General features: G+C 33.1%; 1 long non-coding RNA gene across 1 annotated transcript in view; it reads right to left on the reverse strand.

The window, feature by feature from the left end:
• LOC132356498 (uncharacterized) overlaps positions 1 to 8566 on the reverse strand; it is a 127703-nt gene extending 119137 nt beyond the window's left edge. Inside the window, exons 1-2 of the long non-coding RNA XR_009499893.1 lie at positions 8503 to 8566; positions 6790 to 7470 (exon numbers count right to left, since the gene is read on the reverse strand). This is a non-coding gene — a long non-coding RNA (uncharacterized LOC132356498). The remainder of the gene's footprint in view (positions 1 to 6789; positions 7471 to 8502) is intronic.
• Positions 8567 to 15578: the final 7012 nt, after the last annotated feature.

Consider the following 15578-nt stretch of genomic DNA (forward strand, 5'->3'; position numbering starts at 1 on the left):
AAATTGGCTTCTTTCACTTGGTAATGTGCACTTAAGTTTCCTCATGTCTTTTCATGGGTTAATAGCTCATGTCTTTTTAGCACTAAATAATATCCACTTGTCTGGATGTATCACAGTTTGTTTATCCATCCTCCTACTGAAGGGCATCTTCGTTGCTTCCCAGTTTTGGCAATTATGAATAAAGCTGTTTTAAACATCCATGTGCAGGTGTTTAGTGGAAACAAGTCTTCAGCTCCTTTGGATAAATACCAAGAAGCATGATTACTGGCCCATATAATAAAAGCATAGTTAGTTTCTTAAGAAATCGCCAAACTGTCTTCCAAAGTGGCTGTACCATTTCACATTCCCCCCAGCAAAGAATGAGAGTTCCTGTTGCTCCACATCCTCATCAGCATTGGTGTTGTCAGTATTCTGGACTTTGGGTCGTTTCATAGGTGTGTAGTGGTATATCATTGTTACTTTAATTTGCATTTCCCAGATGACACATGATGTGGAGCGTCATTTCATATGCTTATTTGTCACCATCTATATATCTTCTTTGGTGAGGTGTCTGTTAAGGTCTTTGGTTCATTTTTTCATTGGGTTGTTTGTTTTCTTCTTGTTGAGTTTTAAGAGTTCTTTGCATACTTTGGATAACAGTCCTTTATCAGATGTGTCTCGCAAATATTTTCTCCTAGTCTGTGGTTTGTCTTCTAATTCTCTTGACATTGTCTTTTTCAGTGCAGAAGTTTTAAATTTTAATGAGGTAGTTTATCAATTATTTCCTTCATGGATTGTAGTTGTAGTTGTAGGATTTGGAGTTGTATCTGAAAAGTCATCACCATACTTAAGTCATGTAGGTTTATCCTATGTTATTTTCTAGGAGTTTTATGGTTTTGCATTTTACATTTATGTCTGCGATCCACTTTGAGTTAATTTTCGTAAAGTGTGTAAGGTCTGTTTCTAGATTTATTTATGTATTTATTTTTGTATGTAGATGTTCATTTGTTCCCCACTTAGAATTTTGAAGCCTTCAAATACAGAATGTTTAGCAAGAACTTTAATATATTTGAATGCTTCTGTCGCTATTTTATGCTGGATTTTTTTCATAGTGACTAAATTTGTCAGAAGGTCACTAACTGTTTCATAAATGGAAAGCAGAGCTTCCAAAAGTTCATTGATGAGCTTGACATACATTTTGTCTCATTTTCAAATAAATGAATAAAGGCTACAAGAAGCATCTTACTTTTTTCTGTAAAAAGCAGAATAAGCTATCATCTTTTCTCTTGTTACTTAATATATTAAATGTCTTTCTAATGGCACTGGAAAAGATATGATTTAGTCACTGAGTTTCAAATGATGTTTTATCCAGTTAAAATCATTTAAATACGAATCCTATATGTATTTCTATCAAAGTGCATGGCTACAAAAAATAAAGCCAAAGTATTTTCACTAACATTTTCAAATGAAGAGAAAATCCTGACTGTATAATTCACCCCAGATTCTAATTTTGTACCCAGAAGTACATCATAATTTCTTACTTATTATTACTATATGTAGTTGTGTTAAACCATTTCTAAGCATCAGATTTATTTTTAATGTTAGAGAAAGCAATACATGTGATTAATGAAAACATTTTCCATGTAATATTAAATATAGCGGTTGTAAAACTTGGTGTGTCACTTCCATCCCAGCCTACTCCTGCTCCCCCCAATTCCACCAGCTTCCCAATAGGATTTCCATAAAGTGGCTTATTAGAAATTTTAATTGGTATGCAATTAATTAAAAGGTTAATTTGGGTACAAATGACATCTTTACAATGTTGAATCTTTCTCTATGGACAAGGTATAGCTTTCCATTTATTTGAGTCTCATTTTATGTCTGTCAGTACAGTTTTATAATTTTTTGATATAAATTTCAAGAACTTAAAATCATTGCGTTATCATCTCTAGATATTTTCTACTTGTGACCTTGATGAGATTTCATCGTGAACTATAGAAAAAGAGATACTTATTATCAAGAATTGTGATGAGTCTGAGAGTTTACCCTGCTTACAAGCTAATAATTTAGGCTGCTTCAGTTTCTTGAACGCTGCTGGACATGAGGCTCTTGGTCAGAGACAAAGAACAGTTTATTACTCGCAGCAATAGCCAGAGTCTCAACACTTCACTCTAGTTCCCTGAAATCCAATTTCCACAGGGTGTTGTGAAGAGGACCAGGTGACACCTGCGTATGCAATTGATTGCATTTCAGCAAAAAAATGAGATTTGGGAACCCCTACTTCTTATTGCAGGGCATTAAGCATTTCTGCTGTTTGCTTTGGAAGGGGGCATTCTCCTTTCAAGACTGTAAACAAACCTCTCCTTTGCTTGGAGGGAGTTGTTACCTCTGTCTTTCAAGGCTATATAGGCTAGACAAATATCCTTGAAGAGATTTTCTAGAATGAAGTGCAAGGTAGTATCTTGTACGATGTTCAGAAATGTGAGTTTAAGTAAAATTTTCTAATTCATGCCACAGAATCATGATATACTAAAACTATTAGTTTGTATTTTCCATGTGTGAAAAGAAGATTTTTTTTTCTGAGTAGAAGTGGATTGTGCAGGCAGGTATATATTAACCAGATGAAGTAAGGAACTGAGGAATCTTGGTAAAGCAGGAATATTTGTCTTTTGTTTAATTCTAAATCCCTACTATCTATTAAAGTGCCTGATGTATAGTAAGCACTCAAATAATATCTGTTGCATAAACACATGAATCAAACAAGCTATTCATTGTTTTTATCTTCCTGATTCCTCCATTTTTACCTTTAAAATATTTTTTTTCAGAAAAAAAAAAAGGATTTTCTTTGAATTACTTGTAAGTTTGGAGGGAAAAAAATGCTTTTCAAATGACCCAAGACTCAAGAGTGTCTTTCACGACTTCATTATAAACACACACACACGCACACACCAAAAAGCATAATGAAGGGTGTTTAACGAGAACCATCAAAGCTGGTATGAGTATCTAGCATTTCATTGTAACACCATAATCTTATAGCCTGTAATTACTGAATAAAGTGATCTTTGTCAAACAAAAATTTATCATCTCATTCCTTTACTGAAACTTTCAGAGGGATGTTTATCTTTAGGATAATTTTTAAAATCTAGGTCATGCGATTCATGATCTAGCTTCTGATGCCATTTTGATAAACAGTCTATGATAAACTTTTCTAAACTACTTTTCATTCCTTGAATATGTGCTTTTTCTCTCTAACTCTCTGTCTAGCTCTTTCTTCTTTGTCTTGTTTCTCTCTTGTTTCTGGGCCTTTATACCTAATATTCCATGTCTTTAAATCATTTGTCCTAAAATAATTAAATGTCAATTCTGATTTGAAATCTCCCTTGAATCCTAACTAGAATGAGAGGGTCCTGCCTATGTATTTTTCAACCACCAAGTTTATACAATATAATCATTGATCTATTTTGTCCAAATCCTTTCTGGAGTGTGAATCACTTGCTTTGTCTTTTAGCATTTATTCTAATGATTAGAATAGCATTTGAGAGCCCTGGGTGCTCACTGGTTGTGACACCTATCACTCCAAGACCCTTACTTGGATTGGACAATGGATGTTCACAATTATTTTTTCCTCAACTCAAGAGACTGACACCTTACAAGCAGTTATCGTTTTACTTATTATTTTTGAACATCATCAATAAAAGATGGGGTTGAAGGTTAGGGAGGTAGACCTTTACAAAAAAAAGGAAATGGGTAAGACATGAAAGAGGGCAGAGAATTATGTTGCATGTTTCATTAGCACTGCAGTATAAAACATCTATCTGATGTAGTGAGAATGAGTAGGTGATTGCTTTTTTAAAAAACTCAGTTAAAGTGAGAATTTAAAAAAATTAGAGCTAAGAAATCTGATTTGAATTTAGGACATAAGATTGTATATTTATTCTTTATTTTTGCTTTAGGGCCAAGAATTTTCTTCTGAGTACAGGTTTGTTGAAAAAAGTGCTGTGTGATTTTACTAAATAAAACATAGCCACAGTGTATCAACCAAAATATATCTGATTTTTAAAAGAAGAATGAGACTTTAAAAGTACTTATAGCAATTTACGTAAAGAAAAAATTCCTTTACTTTTTAATGATTTCCCTCCATACTAATTCCTCATTCTGGCCTGGAATTCAATCAAAAATATGTTTGTTTCAAACTTATGGTTCTCGGGGTAATGGGGGGGAGGATAAATTGGGAGATTGGGATTGACATATACACACTACTATATATAAAGTAGGTAACTAATAAGCACCTACTGGATAGCACAGGGAACTCTACTCAGTACTCTGTAATGGCCTATATGGGAAAAGAATCTAAAAAAGAGTGGATATATGTATAACTAATTCATTTTGCTGTACACCTAAAGCTAACATAACATTGTAAATCAACTATACTCCAATAAAAATTAAAACAAAAATAATTCTAAAATAAAATATGTTCTTAAAAATATGTTTGTTTCACCTTGACAGTGTTTACAAAGCACTGAATGTAGTCTTAAATACAAATATCCCTCTTCACATTTGTATCTCATTAATTTATACACTAAGTGTACAATTATATATAATAATAAATACAGTGCATAAACAGGCTTGGGAACATAACCAATTTACACTAACAATGCACCGACACAATACGCTGTTCATTAACTTTGTCATCTCAGCTTCAATAGGGGAAGGAGAAAGAGAAAACACTAAATATTTTTTAATAAGCAATACCAACTGTCTCATTATGATGATCATTAAAACAGCTTTCTTCATTGATAAAACTGCAAGAAGACCATAATGCCCGGTCAATTACATTGTCCTATTCTCGAGTATGTGCTTTGCCCCTAGTAATTTATACTTAGGTATAAGTATTTTGGTTATTTTAAGTTTTTTGTTATCATAATGTTGAAAATAATTAGTGGCTTACCATGTTTTCTCTAAGATCTTATGGTAACAAGCACTTTTTCCCTCTATATTAAGCTTATTAAATTTGCTTTCATTGAAATTTCACACATATACATACATACATATATATATATATATATATATATATATGCAGAAGCTGCATTATTTCATCATCACAAGATTCAACACTGAATGAAGAAATACAGAATACTGGTTAAAATTTGTAAATGATAATAGCTATCATTTATTATTGAGCCCCAGATATTTAAAAATATTATTTCTAATCTATCCAGCAAATCTGCAAGAGGGATGTAAGTACTCTTATTTTGTAGGTGAAAAAAGTGGGAAACAATTTAGTTAAATAATTTAAGTGGATCACATAGGTAGCTGTTTGCAAATGCTGTTTTGAATCTAAATTCTGTGTTCTATATTTTCTGCTAAACATGACAGCCTTTTGAAAAGACTTTCAAGCAGAAATTTAGAGGAAAACAAATCAAACAAATCAGAAAATAGCAAGGCAAACAAATTAAATAAGATTATATTGGAAATAACTAAACACATTGTGGAGACGACTTCTCCCCATGAAGGATTAACAACTATAGGAATTGCTGAGAGTAAATGACTAGATACCTGGAAAAAAAGATATGAAACTGCTTTCATTGCATTCTTCGAACTTTGAGAAGTTGTGTTTTCTTCTTCTTTTAGTTCAAAAAAAATTTTTTTTTAATTTCATTGAGACTTTTTCTGTAACCTTTGTGTTACTCAGAAATATACTGTTTTGTCTCCAAGTATTTGAGAGTTTTCTAGCTATCTTTCTGCTAATGATTTCCAGTTTAATCCTATTATAGTCTGAGAGCAGACAATGTATGATTTCTATTCTTGCAAAGTTGTTAAGGTGTATTTTTTGGCCCAGGACGTGGCCTATTTTGGTGAATGTTCCCTGTGAGAGTGAGAAGGATGTTCTGATTTTCTGTGTACTGGGCTGTCCGTTTCTCAGAGGGGTGTCGTAGTCTCCAACTGTAATACTGGATTCATCTAGTTTTCCTTTAACTATCAGTGTTGGCCTCACATATTTGGACACTTTCCTGTTAGGTGCACACACATTAACAATTGCTAGTCTTCTTGGAGAACTGACCCCTTTATCATTACATAACCTCCCTCTTTATCCCTAATAACTTTCCTTGCTCTGAAGAAATTAATACAGCTACTGTTGCTTTCTTTCGATTAATGTTAGCATGGTATCTCTTTCCCCATCCATTTACTTTTAATCTATATGTGTCTTTATATTTAATGTGGGTTTTTTGTAGATAACATATAGTTGGCTCTGGTCTTTTTTTTTTTAATCCAGTTGATTAATCTCTGTTTTTTAATTGGTGTCTTTAGATTTGACATTTAAAGTGACTGTTGATGTAGTTGGATTGATATCCATCATATTTGTTACTCTTTTTTATCTGTTGCCCTTGTTCTTTCTTCCTATTTTTGTCTTCCACTCTTTTTCTGCCTTTTATGGTTTTAATTGAGTATTTTCTATGATTCTATTTCCTTTCCTTTCGTAATTCCATACAAATTATACTTCTTATTTTTATATTTTTCAGTGGTTGCCCTAGAGTTTGCAGTGTATTTTACAACTAACTCAAGTCTACTTTCAAATAACACTATTAACACTTCATAAATTGTACAAGTGCCTTATAGTAACAAAGCGTTCCTAATTCTTCTCTCTTGTCCCTTTATCGATGTCATTCATTTTACTTATACATAAGTGTATATATATATATAATATATATATATATATATGACTGCATAGATTGTTGCAATTATTCTTTTTAAGAAACTGTTATCTGTTAGATCAATTAAGAATAAGAAAAGTAAAAGTTTTTATTTTACCTTTACTTACTCTTTCTCCAGTGCTCTTTCTTTCTTTATGTAGACCTGAGTTTCTGACCCATGTCATTTTTCTTCTCTCTCAAGAACTTGTTTTACATTTCTTACAGAGCAGATCACTGGCAACAAATTTTCTCAGTTTTTGTTTATCTGAGAAAGCTTTTATTTCTCCTTCACTTTTGAAAGATGATTTCACAGGGTACAGAATTCTAGGTTGGTGATTTTCTTCTCTCAGCACTTTAAACATTTCACTCCACTTTCTTCTTGCTTGCATGGTTTCTGAGAAATCAGAAGTAACTGTTTTATTTGCTCCTTTATAAGTAAGGTGTTTTTCTCCTCTGGCCTCTGGTACAGTTCCCAGAGATAAAGCTCACAAATGCAGGGCTCCTCCTGTGACTGGCTCTCCTGGAGTTTTTCATTTTCAGACTTGTCCACACTGAGCCTCCAGCCATACTTTAATTACAATGTAGTCTTCCTACCTGGGGAGGGGTTCTAACAGAAGTTTCTGTTCAGCAGTTTCTGCTCATGTTGGGGTTCTCTGTGTCTGCCTGTCTGTCTCTCCAATTTTGGGGGCAGTGATTTGCCCTCTGGCCTCAAGTCTCTGACAGATCTTAGAAGAGCTGTTGATTTTTCAGTTCGTTCAGTTTTTTACTTGTTAGGCTGGAGTGATGACTTCTAAGCACCCTACATGCCAAACCAGAAACTTAAAGTTATGTGTGTTGTTTTAAGTTGCTAAATGTGTGGTAATACTGTTCTGCAGCAACGGATAAATTATTAACAAATTAAAACAAAAACATATGACTATCTTAATAGTTATAGTAAAAGGAACAACAAAATTAAAAACTACTTTCTGTTAAAAACTCTCTACAGGCTAGCAATAGAAGGGAATTTTCTCAGTGTGTAAAGGGAATTTACAAAAATCCTGTGGTTCAGAAACAAGGCAAGTATGTTTTCCCTCTCCATTTCTATTCAACATTATATTGAAAGTTCTGGCCACTGTATGAAAGCAAGAAAAAATGAAATGCCTGTAAACAAGAAAGAGAAATAAACCCTGTCTTACAGAAGGAAAAAAAGTTTTTTTTTTTTTTTAACTTTGCAGATTTCTAAGCAAATGGGTAAAATTTCTCACTAAATTTCTCATTTTCAGCCTAGGCAGAGGCATACATAGATATATCTTATTTATCTCCAGAGTAGAGAAACCAGCAATGAAAGTTCTTAGTCCAGCAAAAGGCACCAAGATAACCAGTATGTGAACTCATGGGATGATAGGAATAATAGACCTAGCTAAGATAAGAACAAGGATTTGACTCACTTCCTGATAATCCAGGGTGGAATTTTAGAAAGAATATTCTCTTTAAATATCTGAACACACATAAGCCCTCCTCCCTTTCAACCCTCATAAAAAGCAAACAAAAAAGCAAACAGAAAACACCAAAACCAGTTGAGAAACTCAGTGTAGACACAAACATTTCAAAATCAATTCCAGACAAAGCTCAATTTATAAAAATATGTAAAATGTGACATAGAATTATATTCTCATGATGAACTAGAATTACTCTCTTCCCCTTCATGATTCTTGTCAAGATACAAAAGGACTGTAAAGAATGTGAATGTGGAAATAAACAAACATTTTCTCTTTCCCTTGGCAGCATCCTCTGACTGATAATCCAATTAGAAGGAAAAGGAAGAAGGGAAAGGATGAAGTTTTTTACTTACTCTTGATAAAAACAGCAGGAAGGAGACTGGCATCAGGGAAGGTAAGTTTGGACTTAACAAGCTGATGCTCACTGCTATAATTACCTACTGTGTCTATTTTTGATCCTGCCTACTTTGAGATACCTGATATCATAATGAACTGTTGATTGTGCTTACGAACATTTCCAAGGTGCTCATTTACTACTTCTTTTCACTTGGAAATGCTGTTTTGTGTACTGAAATAGCTTGACCAGCTGGAAATAATTCTATATCATTTCAATTTAATAGAGATAGACTTTGCCTAAACTCAGTTCTATAGAGGTTTGTTGCAACTTGCAAAACCATATCCTGGAGAAGAGGGAAAAAAATCCATATTGTGTATATATAATTCCCTTCAAGCACATACTATCCTGATACATTTGTTACCAGAAACAACTTTATGATTTGTGATTGGCAACCACATTTTGAAAGAAAAATGATTATCCCCCGAAAATTAGCAATAAATTTTTATCCTAAAAACCATAAAAAGCTTTACAAACAATATATCAAACTCTGTAATATCTTAATAGACATATACCGAAAAAACTAAAAATGAATTTCTACTCAAGAAGTTTTTGTCCTATTCTCTCTTAAGAAAGCCCAAAATTGAACAGACTAGGCAAGGTTCCAGGACTATTATTAAGCAACTATTACGAAGCAATTATTACCTTAGATGAACCTCTCAATAAATGACATTTATTAAGCAACATTAGGCTTTGCGACTTGGAGAAATGCTAATAGTTGTTTTAAATTTATCCATAATGAAAATTAATGGAATTAGCAATGATTGATCATCTGCTAGATACGTGGTCAGCATAAACTCCTTGTTGATAATTTTATTTCTCCCTCAGATTTTGAGGGGAATCTATTATTATCTTATTTTCACAGGTAAAATAACAGGCTCAGGGAGATTAAGGAATTTAACCAAGGTCACAGAGGTGATCAAGGGCAAAAACAGGATTTGAACAATGGTTTATCTGATAATACAACATACAGCTCTTCTTGTTCACTGTATTTCCTTTTTGCCCTAAGATACAGCAGATAAGCAGTTTCAAATTTGGCAGGTCTAACTGGACATTTTCATCGAGGAGAAAATTCCAGGACATTTGCTGTTACATTAACTTGAGGGTCTGAGAAAAACTTCATGTTGAGAGCCAGATCTCCGTGTTCCAGCTTCAGCTCACTCACAAACAAGCCCTGTCCCTGAAAGGTAACTGCTGTGTGCAGTCTGCTGTTTAATGCATCCAGTGAGGGCTCACTTTTAGCTGTTTGTATCTTTTTGGTTCTAGAATATCTGTTTGTTTCTTCCTTAAAAGTCCACTTCCATATCACAATTATTCCTTATTTATTTATTTCATTTCCTCTGTTATTTAAAATATTTAAAATCGTGATTTTAGTTATTTTAGATATCTTGCCATAACTCCAATATCAGAATCATCTGTAGGCTTACTACTTTTGTCTTTCTTTTCTCTTTTGATTATTGGTCACATTCTCTTGCCTCTTCACATGTGTGATCATTGATACTTTTTATTTTAAACCTACAGTGTATATAAAAGACTGTAGATTATTTTATTTTCCCCAGAATGGTCCCCTTTCCTTTGTTAAGCAGAGAGGATAAGAAGCTGATCACCAGGACACAATTAGAAACCAAGCTGGATCTGGGCTGGGTTACAATTATCACTACTACTCAGTCTATTTCTAGTTTGTTTCTAGTCTTTGTATGTGGGCCTCATGAATTTTTTATTGAGAGCCTGGCAGGTGGCTGTCCCCTAAGCCCCAAAGATTGCAGGACATTCGTTACTGCCTTTTTTGGGGTTTTTCACTTAACTTTTGAGGTTTTCACCCTCACAGCTTTAAAATCTTACAGGTTATTATGAGGAGAGAACTGGCTATGTGTTTGAGGAAGGGCCTGTTCTAATTATGTCAGACCAGCTATGGTCCATCTGGTGAGAGTTTATTGATTATGTAATTGTGGTTTTATTTCACATTTTTCAGTTTACGAAAGAGTTGGCATCTCTTTACAAAATGTACCATCATTTTATTGTTCTCTCAACTGTGATATCCTTATTTTATTTTGCACATTTAAAATTATGTTTCTTGTCTTTTCCTTATAGATTGAGAATCTCTATATATTTTGAATATCAGTCCTTTGTAAGAGATATCAAATGAAAATATAATATTTCCAATTTCATGTTGTTCTTTCATTCTCTTTATCACAGTCTTTGATAAACAGAAGTTCTTAGTCCTAAATTAAGTGTTCATATTAATTAATTTATTGGCTTTTTATTCTCTTTCATTGTTTTACTATTAACTTTTCATTACCATATTATCATAATTGTCATTGCCTTCTATTATATAAATATGTAATAAAGCAACCCCTCTCACCTTGTTATCGTTCTTCAAGAGGACCTTGATTATTCATGAATGTTTATACTTAATATATACTTTACATATTTAGCTTTCAAATTACACTGAAATCCTATTGGATTTTGATTCCATTGCATATAGAAACATTTGGGGAAATCTGAAACTCATTTATATAACCTTTCAAACCATGAACCTAGTATATCCTTTTATTTATTTAGAATAGGTCTTCTTAGTATCTTTTAATAAAGTTTAAAATTTTTGCAGGTATTACGGTCATTTTAAAATACACACTATATTTTTAATACTCTCATAAATGGAATCTTATAAAAATATTTTTGTTGCTTTATAAAAACACATTCTTATATTGATTTATTTTCACTAGTCTTTCTAAAAATTATTATTATTTTAATAAACTAAGATTCCTTTGGATTTTCTACACTGACAATTATGTCATAGTTAAAGAAAGACTGTTTCTTCTTTCTAATCTTTCATACTTTATTTAATGGTTAGATTCTATATTATTCCTCAAATATTTGATATACCTCACTAGTACAACCATCAGTGGCAAGAGATCTTATTCTTCTTAAATCATCTGCTCTAGAAACTTATCTATTTCATCAAAATTTCATATTTATCAGTTAAAATTGATGATGTCAGTTTATTATTTATCAGTTAAAATTGATGATGTCAGTTTATTATGTCCTTATTGATTTTTGTTGTATTGTTTCTAATCTATAACTTTCTTTTTCACATTTCTTAAATTGCATGCTTAGTTCATTGATTATCAGTATTTCTCCTTCGATAATATGCAGTTGATACCATAAATTTCTCTCTGAGTACAGTTTTAGCTGCATACCATGAGTTTTTATGTTTTGTATTATCTACTTAAATATATATATATATTACCTAGCTCTAGATTTTTTTCTAATTTCATGATTTTTTGAATTTCTGAATCATCCAGAGGTATGGCATTATCTTTCTGATATAGAATTTAGCCTAATTTTACTGGTTGTTACTGAGAGAAATCAATTGACATTTGGCAAAATTTGTTTATAGAATATCTTTTGTCAGGTTTCATGAGTGATTAAAAAGAATGTGTATGATTCAACCATTGGGTGTGATAGCTTTTTGATCAAGTTAGCTAATTCTGTTGTTTAAATATTGTAAAATCTCTTTTTCTTTTGCCTGACCAATCATATACATAAAAAGCCATATACCTTCACTGAAGAAAATTTGGGAAATGTAATAAATCAAATGCAGCAAAAATATTACTTGTAATCTCACTATCCGGTGATAACATTTTAATTTTATTTTTTAATTCATCACTTAAACCCCTTCTGAAATGTACTATATTATACACAGATTTCAGATACACACAGAGATAGAGATGGAGATGGAGATATAGACCACTAACCTCCTCCCTTGAAAATGTGCTACCACAGCTTTAGCCAAAAGAAGTCCCGCCTGTATGTCTCTAAATTTTAGTGCCTTGTCACTCTACTATTGATGTTTCTAAAACGGCTACATAGTCACTAAAGAAGACTAGTTCTCCCTATTACAGTACTTGCTTTCTGCCTGGGCAATGTCTGGATAAAGATGTAAAGTGGAACCAGAGGTTTTGGTAAACCCCATGCATGACTTCAATGAGAAGCTCATCAAAGGAAAAAAAGTAGAGGTCACAATCTCTTTCTTAGTTTGAAGTCCTTTCCCCTTAGAACAAACACCCTCTTTTCCCTTAGAGACTAACTTTGCACACTGTGTAAGACGCAGCCTTGTTCAAATAGCAAAAGGTGTTTTTACACCTTCCCTCACTAGCAATGATTACATTACATTTGAATAACTTAAAGAGGACTCTTCAAGTAATTAGTGTCATTCTTTGCCTGATGTAGATTTTCAAAAGTGAATGGTTTATTAATTAGCTTGCTATCCAAAAGTAAGTTCTTTTTTGTTGTTGTTGTTGCTGTTACTTCAGTGGGAAAACATGGTTTTCCTGTCAAATTCTCACTTAGTCTCATAATAAAATCGTTTTGTACTGTTCATTTCATCTTAAAAACCAGGTTGCTAATAAAATTTAGAATGATAAAGGATTAATTAGCACCTGTCTGAATCCTAAAGGGATTTTTATGAACTATGTTGATTTCTCTTTAGTAAGTTTGTGATAAAGCTAATGAGATGTTTTGAAGAAAAAAACCATTATTCTGACACCTGTGAAACATAGTAAAGAAGACTTCATTCAAAGGGACTACTACAGTGGGGGTTTTGCACTAGGGGAGAGAGAAGGGGCTCAACTCCAAATACAGCAAGGAAAAGTGGGGACTTAGAGCGGAGGGCAGATTTGGGGGGATGGAAAATTACCAAAAGGGTAGGCTAATTCTTGCTAAACTGTCCTAACAGGATTCTTACTGAAGGCAGGCTAGAGTGATCAGACATCACCTGGGGGACGGTGGGGAATGAGGAATTTGGTCAAGAATCCGGGATCATCAGACATCAAGAGTAGGGCTTCTCTCTAAAGTGACCTGACAGGATTTTTGCTAAAACTGGACTCTACAGGGACAGAGACTGAAACCTGAGGTTGGGCCTAGTGGAGCAGAGAGCTCGGAGGACCCGAACTAAAGTTTGGTCAAAGGAGAGAATTTCTGTCAGGGTGATAGTTTTATTTGCACAGAGATTGATGGCTAAGCCTGCTGCTACCTGATGTTCCAAAGAACAGTGTAAGCAGAATAAATTAATATAAATGTGAAACAGTTAAAATTCAGTTAAGACAATGACAAAATAAAAAGCCATATAAAATGGAGGGGATATTTGTAGCAAGATTCTGCTGTATATTTGTATAATCTAGAATTGTAATGTGATAGTCCTAAAGAGAATGTTAGGGTTCATAAACTCATCCTTTGCACTTTCAAAGCAAATAAAGTGTTGTGACTGGGTTAGAATCTAAGTTATTCAGTTCCACAGGCTACTACTTTTTATACAATAGCTGGTTAATCTTCTATTTTCAGTCTGGTTTATTTATAACACACTGTAACCTTCAAAACATTGGAAATTATCTTTGAGCCACTCATTTGAGCCATATGAGATAAGACTCTTGAATTTCAAAGTTTGGGAGATAAGAAGAGATGTAATAGGTTTTTATAAAAATAGAAAAATTACTTTTAGATTATCTCTGGTTTATGCATTTAATCCCACCTATGTTGTCTGAATGAAACATCACCTAAAAATAATTTTTTAAAGTTCAACAATTTATGGATGAGTGGTTCAAAATGGCATACTAAGGAAAACTGAGCTATCCATTCATTTATTCAATAAATATTTATTTGGTAACCAGTGGGTCTTGGGGAATGTATTATAGGATATATTAAAAAACAAAAATTTTAAAGTCCCTGTTTTCATGGAATTTGAGATTATTTGGGGACTAGAGAAAAGAAATAGATTTCAAAAGTATTGATGTTAGTTATGTAAGATGAGTACACGATTTATGGAAGTAAACATTAGAAGAAGATAACTCAAATAGAGGTACCAAGGACGTTTTTCTTTTTTTTTTTGGTACAGAGTAATTATCAGATAGAAATCTTAAGCACTGATAAGAGCTAACTACATAAAAAGAGGATGGAAAGAAATGTGTTACTAACAGAAAGCCATAGGTGAGAGCAGAGTAAGGTCAGATGGTGGAAGGAAGTTTGGTTTGACAGGGGCCAGGTGTTTAAGGTGTGAGAGATGGCAGTAGAGAGGCAAGAAGGACCCAAGTCAGGCAGGGTCTTGTAAAGCACAGTAAGGACTATAAAACTGAGAGCAGTGGGAACCACTGACATTTTTAAGCTAACATGACCATATTTACTTTATTTAGAAATATCTGTCTAGCTACAGAATGGATACTAGGACGTAGAGAGAGAAGAACAGAGCAGAGACACCTATGAGTATGCCTGCTCTGGTGGTCTGGACTCACTTGGGGAGGTAGTATCTGTAGGTATTTGTGAGTCACTGGATGGGGTGAGTGAAAATGGAAATGTAACCAGTGGCAATTTGATTTTTCATATACTTGAATGGATGTTAGTCTTCCTTGAGATAGAAAACACAAAAGAAATAATGTAATAGAGGTCGATATAGATTCGGTTTTGGACATATTATATATATTGGACATATTTGGACATATATATATATGTATATATTTTCTATGGGATATACAAATGAATCTGACCCATACGTCACAAAATACAGGATTTAAAGCTCAGGAAAGACATAAGAAATATAGAAAACACACAGCAAAGTGGCAGACATTAATCCTGCCTTATTGGTAATTACATTAAGGTAAAGGGATTAAAAACTGCAATCCAAAAGCAGACATTGACAGAATGGATTAAAAACAAACGAACAGTATCACAGGCATTTGCGTAAGTCTGAACTCATCAAATTGTACATATTAAATATGTGCAGGTCTTTGTATACCAATTATACTGCAATAAAGCTGTTAAAGTTTTTTAAAAACAATAAAGCTGAAAAAAAAAAGTTTGGCTGGGAAGGGAAAAATAATAAACTAAAACAAAAATAAAGTTTAATAAGGGTCTATAGCTTAGTCTTTAGGATTGTCATCAAAGTGGAAAATAGTGTCTTTACTACCATATATCACTCTATACCCAACTCAGAGACAAGCAGTACTAGTAACAGTGTGATTCTGACCCATTACATAAATTCTC

The sequence above is a fragment of the Balaenoptera ricei genome, chromosome 21 (assembly GCF_028023285.1).
Source record: "Balaenoptera ricei isolate mBalRic1 chromosome 21, mBalRic1.hap2, whole genome shotgun sequence".
NCBI classification, from domain to species: domain Eukaryota; kingdom Metazoa; phylum Chordata; class Mammalia; order Artiodactyla; family Balaenopteridae; genus Balaenoptera; species Balaenoptera ricei.